The sequence below is a fragment of the Triticum aestivum genome, chromosome 6D, assembly GCF_018294505.1.
Source record: "Triticum aestivum cultivar Chinese Spring chromosome 6D, IWGSC CS RefSeq v2.1, whole genome shotgun sequence".
Classification (NCBI taxonomy): domain Eukaryota; kingdom Viridiplantae; phylum Streptophyta; class Magnoliopsida; order Poales; family Poaceae; genus Triticum; species Triticum aestivum.
This window is the reverse complement of record NC_057811.1, coordinates 411389951-411398673: the sequence shown is the minus strand read 5'-3', so window position 1 is coordinate 411398673 and position 8723 is coordinate 411389951. Positions and strand designations below refer to the sequence as shown.

The window sequence follows — 8723 nt, the reverse complement described above, 5'->3', positions numbered from 1 at the left end:
TTCATGGTTGAACACACACCATTCTCTGTTGTGGTATAGATCAGGTTTTAATACTGCCATAAAATGTGATCATATCAATAACAACTTGGCAGAAAGTTTTAACAACAAAGTGAAGGATTTGAAAGACTTGCCTGTGCATGACATGGTGGACCAAATAAGGATCATGATCATGCGTTTGTGGGAGTTGAGAGGAAAAATTGCTAATATTTTGGAAGGGGACAAGCTTCCAGCAGTGGTACAACAGGTGGTCAACAGGAGTAGAAATCTTTCACATCTATCTGTTGAGAAATCTTCCTTGTGGGGTGCTGAAGTTAGAGATACAAAGAGTGGCAAGAGGCATGTGGTAAATACTGAGTTGCATGAGTGCACTTGCCAAGAGTGGCAACACACTGGAAAACCATGTGAGCATTCCATACTTTTTTTGGCATCTAAACCCAGGTTAAATATGCACCCATATTTGCATGAGTATTATTCAGTACAAAAATTCAAAGCTGCATATGCAAGTCCAATTCCTGCACTGACTGACCAATCTCAGTGGCCTGAGGTGGAAATAGAATTTACCTTGTGTCCCCCTGTCACTAGAAGAAAGGCTGGGAGGCCAAAACAGAGCAGATTCAAAGCTTGGTTTGAGAAAGGTGGTTGTAGTAAGAAGGGGAAAAAGGAAAAGGAAAAGAATGATAAGCCCAAAAGGGCTCAAAAAGGTAACAAAAATAGGTGCAAGTTGTGTGAGGTACTTGGGCACAGAGTTGGTTCATCCAAATGCATCTACACTCCTCAGAGGCCAAAGTATGTTTATGTTACTGTTTTTGCAAGTTTTTGATTTTGCTACTTGTTCTAGTATCTAACCAAGTGAAATGCTTTACTTTTTAGGAGGAAGCGTGCAGAAAAAGCCCCACCTCTTGTTGTTGAACAGTGCTGGCCAGTGAAAAAAGCAAGACTCAATGGCTTTAGAAGGAAGAGCACTAAGCAGATAATGTTTGGTGACAAAGATATGGAGCAAACTGAAACTGTTACTGCTGAACATGAGCTAAGTGTTTCTGTTTTGGACGATGTGATGCATACTGAATCTGTTTTGCAGGCGCTAGGGCAATCTGAAACTGTTGCAGATGAAGCAACTGTTGTGCTGCCATGCGAATCTGCTTTGACAGCTGTGTTGCCATGTTTGGAGGTTGTGCTGCCAAGTGTTGAGTTGCAAACTGAAGTAGTTGAACAATGTGTGCCATCTACTCAAGCTGCAGAAGTGCAAACTGAAGAAGTGGGACATGGTGAGGGGCAAAAGTTGAGGGGGCCTAGTGGAGTTGGCAACAAAACCAAGGGGCCAAAAGCAAGAGCATCAGCATCAACAAACTATGCGCCGTGGAACCAAACGGTGGAAAAAAGGAGAAGAAATCGAGTGGTAGAAAGAAGCAAAAGAAATAGAGTCGAAATCATTCAAATTTGATGTGAAAACTTATGTTTGTTGTCATTTGATGTGAAAACTTATGTTCTTTCATGTGAAAACTTATGTGCTATGATGTTGATTTGACTTGAAATAAAATTCAAATTTGAACCGACATTCAAATTTGAACCTATCTCCAATATTTTTGGAGTTCATTTGTTTGTTCTGTGATGTTGCATTGTTTTATGTACTACTATGCACTTTAGTTCATAAATCCAACCCTTTTTGTGAAGTCCAACTCATAGTTACTGAAAATGTTGTCCAAACAGGCTCCAAAGTAAGGGAAAACGACCCCATTTCTAAGCAAGTTTTTTTCGACCTTCTCAAAATCACAAAAAAAGATTTTCTTAGCTTATATTATACCTATATAGGATCAATACGAAGTCTCACCTTTTTTTTGAATAAGTATTCATATTATTAATTTATTTTTGAAAAAACACCCTTTAATACAAAGTCAGCAATAAAACAAGTTTAAAAATTTAAAATGCAAAAATAACTTCAGATCCTCCTTAGTCACTCCAAAATGAAGCTAAGGTGAGGTTTTTGATTTTTTGCATTTTCAAAACCTCAAACCCTCTTCTCACTCCTTTGAACTCTATGCAACCTCAGTCGAGATAGTCCAATTTGTGAAGGTTTTTCATGCAAAGATCATTAAATCAAGTTTATCATTTTATATCATAACTATGTAACATAACAAGACTATATGCGCAGGTTTTTCATTTTTTAGATTTTTTTTGAATTAGTTATACACATTTGAATGTTCGGTCAAACCTTTCAAAACCCCGTTGACTGCCTCCAAAACCCCGTAACCCTAGCGCCAAACGTCCACCGTCGATCTAACCCTAACGCCAAACTGCGGCCGTCGGATAGGCCTTCTAGGGATTCCGCGGGGGCGATCCGTGGGAGCCCTGATTCTCCAATCTGATTGGCCACCGTTTTTTCTCTCTGTTCGAACAGATAAGGTTGAGCGGGGGAGCATCTCAGTGACCGTTGGGCCGAGCGGATCGGGCCCGGCAGAGCCTGGCGTGCGTGCGCACGGCCGTCGAGAGAGGGGGGATGGGCTGCATGCGAGAGGGTCAATGACATGTGGGCCATCCCTGTCCCATGCATGCCATGCAACGTCGCAGCCTAGCTATTCTGTGCTCGTGAACGCTGTGACACGGCCTAGCCATTTGCATGCGGGCTTGCATGCACGCATCGACGCAGTAAAGCAGCGGCAGGGGCGCAGCGTATAGGTACGTCGCATCTAAGCTATTTTAACAAATGCATGTTTGAACCTGAGACGAACGCGTCGGTGGTGCAGCTCCTTTTTCAGTGTCACGCGCGGATGAACGGGCTTGTTTCCCACGCGGCGTCACCGCCGATGCAACGCCGATGCAAGTGCACGAAACGATGCATCTCGCCTGTGCCGCCCGTGCCTCTTTGGATGCTCTGCCCGCCGTTTTTGAATTAATGCCCGCAATTACTTATGCCAGTACGAACGGAGAAGAGAAAACGATCGAGAAGGCACCGTGTACACATTGACCACGGCTGCAACGCGGCTATAAAAGGGCACCATTTCCTCATCCCTCTCACACTCATCTCTCAAGCCTCCTCCGCTTCTTCTTTTCGAGCCAAATCCACCACTCGAGCCACCATGCAGTTCAACGGCCCTACCTACCGTCGTCCGCGCACCGTGCCGGAGAGGGAGTACCCGGCCGGAGTCATCGTCGAGAATAGCCTGAGGGTGTGGGCCATCTCAAGGTGGAGGGGCCCTAGAGAGCTGGCTCGCTTCTTCCTCCAAGCCGGCTACCGCCACCTCCCTCCGGGCACTCCGCCCATGTTCCACCTCCACGACCAGTACGATGGCAACGCCAACGGCTTCGTCATCGGCCTCTACGTCACCTTCACCAACCCCTACGACGCTCACCACCTCCTCGGCGAGGTGTTCTGGTGTGGATGCGAGTTTATCGCGTTCACGACCTACAACATCTTCACCAACTTCCACCACATCTTCCCTCACCCCAACGGCATGCACACCCTCCCCTACCAGATGCCGGAGAACGACGAGTGAGGGGCGCCGGCTAAGGAGGAGGGGCCAAGGAGTTGTTCGAGTGCGAGTCTTTCTATCTAACTAGCTTGTGTTTGTGTTGGTTCGGGCGTGTGTGCCCGTGTCTTCTATCTATCTAGTTTTAATTATTTTCCTTTCATGTTTTATGAACTATATGTTGTAAGGTGATGCCCCTCTATATGTTCTATCTATCTATGCTACTAGGGTACCCGATGCCCCTCTATTGTGCTATCTATTAATGTTTTTTTGGGCCTAAAGTTTCTCCATTGCATTTTATTTATGTGGCCATGTGAACTAAAAAATGCACTAAAACATGATCCAATCATATAAGTTGTTGTTAGCACATGTCTAGTTAATTATCTTCCTTTTATGTTTTATGCACTATATGTTGTAAGGGGATGCCCCTCTATGTTGTAAGGAGATGTTACTAGGGGCACACTAGATGTCTTCTTTTTTTGAGAGGGGCACAACCTTTTTCGGTTGAAACACACGAGTAAAAACTTTGAAAACACCATAGCACAAATCAAAAAAATTTAAAAATGATGCTTGGTTGAAATAAACTAGAACCAAACAGTTGCAACTTTTTTGGTTCACAAAGACTGCAAGTTAGACTGCTAACTAGAACCAACCTTTTGTTTTAGCCGAAACAACACGGGACCCTACCATCGGACACGATAGCTTATGCATAAAAATAGCTCAAATAATTATCAGATGAGTTATCTCAAAAAAGGTGACTGCAGAAAATTTAAAATTTGTGAAATAACCTAAAGCCGAAAAGATATATCGATGTCAATGACCGTGTGCACTTTTTTTTTGCACTAGCTACACTTCTTTTATCAATGGGCCTGGATATGTTCTATTCGGCCCTGCCTAACTTCTATATGGGCCTGGCCTTTTCGGGCAACTATGGACGGACTTTTTTTTTCTTTTCTCCCTCTACCACTGAAACTGAAACTGACGACGAACTGAAGAACTGAAAAAAGGGGCCGAAACAGAGTGGAGAAGACATGCCGAATTCGTACAGCGCAACACTTTTATTCAAATATCCATATCATTATGATTACAAATGATACCCAATCTACTCACTTACGACTAATTATCATCACATAAACAAATGCGAGAGCAATTACACAAACATAAAAAAGTCCGGCCATCAGCCCCATCAAATTGCCCTGCTTCTGCAACTCGATGAGTTTCTTCATCTGCTTGTTCAGCTTCTTCAGCTCTGCCGTCACTCCTGCATCCCCCACAGTAGCACCAATGGAATGGGCGGATCCAGGGGCCCCAGATCCAGACGCGCCCGATCCAAACTTGCCCAACTTCTCCGCCTCCAACGGTAAATCGAGCTCCCCTGATGCACCCTCCAGTTGAATCCGCTCTATGTACTCATCTAGCCACTCAAAATGGGTGCATTGCTTCAATTTCTGAAATCGGAAAGATGAACCCTAAATCCCAAATCCGATGAAAAATGGGCAAATATGAAATTGGGAGACAAAAACCAAAATTGGCATATTGAGAAGTAAAATCTCACCTTTCCCTGCTCTGGTTTGCTCTCGCATTTCACGAATTCCCGCCCAAGGTTGCCATTCTTGTCGGTGGTTGTGACTAGCCGCTTCAGGGGTGCGATACGTGGGCATGCAGGGCACCTTGTCATGGGCACTGCGCCATAGCGCGGCCATGAGCGGCGGGAGGCTGAAGCGGAGCTCGACATCGCTAGGTCGCGGCCCGGAACGGCGTTGCTGCGCGTCGTCGCCGGAGAAGAAGAACAACAACGGTCGGGGAGGGGGCGGGGGGAGGATGGGCTCGGGTGCTGCACGGCTCGGGGCACGGCTCGGTGTCCTCTTGTACCAATGCTGACCTGGATAAGTTAGTGGGTCCCATGCTGTGGGTCCCGCTCACCTGACCAATGCTGAGTTGGATAAGTTAGTGGGTCCCACGCTGTGGGTCCCGCTCACCTGATTCGAGTTTTAAACATGTGTCTTTGGATTAGGCAGTAGTGTCGCATGGGAGCTATTTTTTCCAACGCAGATGTCGCATGAGAGCTATTACAACCAACGACGTCGCATGAGAGACAATTCACACCAACGACGTCGCATGGGAGCTATTCGCCCTTTCAATGATGATGTGACGTGGTTTTCGACAGGAACTGACACATAGCTATCTCAGTTGATAATTTATTCTGACATGTCTCACATCCTTCTTCCTCCTCACCATGACTTATTGCAAGTCATTCGATATTATCTTTTACAGATTATGAAATTTTGTCTAAGGCCGATAGTTTATTTTTAACATCAAACAAGAAGCATCGGTTACAAGAAGTGAAACTATTTTAGGGTCTCTTTGATTCAAAGGATTTTTATAGGATTTTTGAAGGATTGGAATCCTTAGGAATTTTTCCTACATTGGTCATTTGATTCATAAGATTGAATCCTATAGGATTTTTTCCTAAGGATTCATCTGTATTACATTTCATAGGAATTCTAACATGCACTCCAACCTCTTGAAAAAAATCCTTTGTTTTTTCTATGACACAATCAAACAAACTCAAATCCTATAGGGATTCAATGGACATGTCATTGCAATCCTATGTTTTTCCTATTCTTGTATTTGCAATCCTATGAATCAAAGAGGCCCTGCAGTCGGGGTTCTTTCATCCACCCATCACACACCCCGCACTTAACCAGATTAGCTATATCACGGGCTACGCAATTAGCCTCTCTAGAAACGTGTTCAAAAATTACATGAGAAAAGTCACACGTAATATGATAACAATCATCAAAACCGCAGCAGCAATTCGGAAAGATCATGATGACCGCCACAATAGCAACTTCCATTAATTCAACGGCATGCGTGCGCATCTCATGTACTCCCAAACTTAGTACTCCCTTCGTTTCAAAATAAGTGTCTCAACTTTATACTATTTTTAATATAAAGTTATATTAAAGTTGAAAAACTTATTTTGAGACGGAGGGAATACTACGTTATACTAGAGTTAATATAAAGTTGAGACTCCCTTAAAAAAATTATAAAGTTGAGACACTTATTTTAAAACGGAGAGGCTTCTTCCTCCTCCTCTTAGATATGAATAGGATATCCATCATTTTCAAAGAATCACGTGCCTGCATTGGATATGCATATCACGTCCAGAAGAAGTGTGATTAGCATGATATGGAGCTTAATTAAGGCAAACTAGCACTAAGGATCCGTGGCGCAATGGTAGCGCGTCTGACTCCAGATCAGAAGGTTGCGTGTTCGATTCACGTCGGGTTCAATACCCCGATCCATGCGGATTAATCCATTTTTCCTTGAAAGATATACCACATACTTTGTGTGTTGATCGTGCCGAAAATACCAGATACCATCACTTCAACTGTGAGAATCCATGCCAAATGCGGTACATCCTTTTCAACTGAAGCGGTCAGCGCCAGTCACTAGGGAGTTCCTCCACCGCCGTCCTCGACTCCCTCCGCCGACGACGTTGGTCATCGGTGGTGAGGGGGTCGCCGGATCCATGTGTGTGAATAGTTTTAGGCCAATGTAGCTTAGTTTTTAGGTTGTTCGCCGTCTTGACTTCGGCGGCGGCGGTGGGGGCATTGAATAAAGTCTCTTCAGATCCTACTCCGACGAGGCGATCGGTCCATGAGGATGAATTTGAAATCCAGTCTGTTCAAGTAAGGATGATGCGGCAGCGGTGGCATCCTCCTGCTGGACATGTGTCTTCGGGATCCGTCGTTGCAACAGTGTTTGCTCCAACGTCGTGCGGAGCTAGGGAGGTAGTCTAGTAGCATATGCAGATTGTGGTCTGCATCGGCGTCATCTGCATCTGGAAGATGGTGAATCGTATGCTGGGTTCGTGGTACGTGGATGGCAGGTATGGTTTCCCCTCTGACGTCTTAGTAATATGGGGGTGTCAGAGCTGGAGTTGATGGTGTGTCCAGAGTGTTGTTCCGGCCTGATTCGTTCAACGGTAATGGTTTCGCCTTTGGCGAGCTACCTTGAAGGTCCACAAAGCTGCATATCAGCGATGGAGCCGTGTCGAGCTCGGGTGTGGAGGTGATCCGTCATTTCTTTTTCCTTTCGTGGTTGCTCTGGTGGTGCCAAAGGCAGGTGATGGGCATTGGTGTCAAGCTCAAAGGTTTCTTCGGTCTTGTTTGTAATTTTACTTCTTGGCTGATGTTCCTTTGTGTAAAGGCTAGCATTCTGCTATTTTTCAGCTTTGTTGGGTCGGTATGTACATGGCTTGTACTATGATCCTTATGATATAAATGAGACATGTATTACCATGCGAAAATAGCATTTTGCAAACATGGTGCCACAACCACTTCAACTGTATATAGAATTTGGGGGTAAAAGTGATGTTGATCGTGCCCAAAATAGCAGATGCCACAACTTCAACTTGTGAGAATCCATGCCAAACATGGTACACCCTTTTCAACTGAAGTGATCAACTTTTATTGTTCGGATACATTACACTCAAAGGGATACTGGGACATAGCCTTCGGATACAAATTGTGTATGTAGTATGTAGTGGGGTGAAAAGCGAAGCCCGCGTCCAACATTTTAGGGTCCAAATCTTACATTATGGGCAATTTGATGCTTCTAGTGCATTTTTTAACTAATCCATCATGTTTTGCAAACCTAGCGGGACCATAGTTGCATCCTTATGTGGCATCACTCTCAACTGGAAATCTAAGACCATGTTGCATTTTGTAAGATTTGTTCTAAGGTTTTTGTTGCTCCCAAAATTGCATAGTTTTGCGTTGTGTCACACTACTATGTTGTGTTTTGATCCATACCGCTTCTATTTTGCACTTTTACTTGGCTAACCACGAGACCGCAACCACATCCTCCCGCGTCTGCACAATTCAAATCCATGTGTACTTTGCTAGGGGGGGAGGAGTCCAAGTGTATTAACTAGTCACCAGCATGAAACTTCGAAAGGATTGTAAATTGTTGATCGGTTTGACACAGCTTACGAAGTATAGCACACGTTGTAGGAATTGCAAAGTGTAAACGTGCACAAAAGATAGCTCTGCAGGTATCTTATGCTCCCTCGAAAAGGCGTGTGACTCCTCGAAGCATTTTAAGCCCATACTCTCTAAATCCCAAAATATAAATCATATTTACTTTGTATCTAAGTTAACTTTTTAAAATTTGAAAACGTTTATAGAATAAGTACCAATATCAACAATCTAAAACTTATACCTCAAGAAAATGTATTTCATGATGTATCTA

The 8723-nt window shown here is 44.2% G+C and overlaps 1 non-coding gene across 1 annotated transcript; it reads left to right on the top strand.

Annotated features, from left to right (window-relative positions):
- The first annotated feature begins 6687 nt into the window (after positions 1-6687).
- On the top strand, positions 6688-6759 carry TRNAW-CCA (transfer RNA tryptophan (anticodon CCA)). The gene has a single exon. It is a non-coding gene; the product is annotated as a tRNA-Trp (tRNA).
- The last annotated feature ends 1964 nt before the right edge of the window (positions 6760-8723 follow it).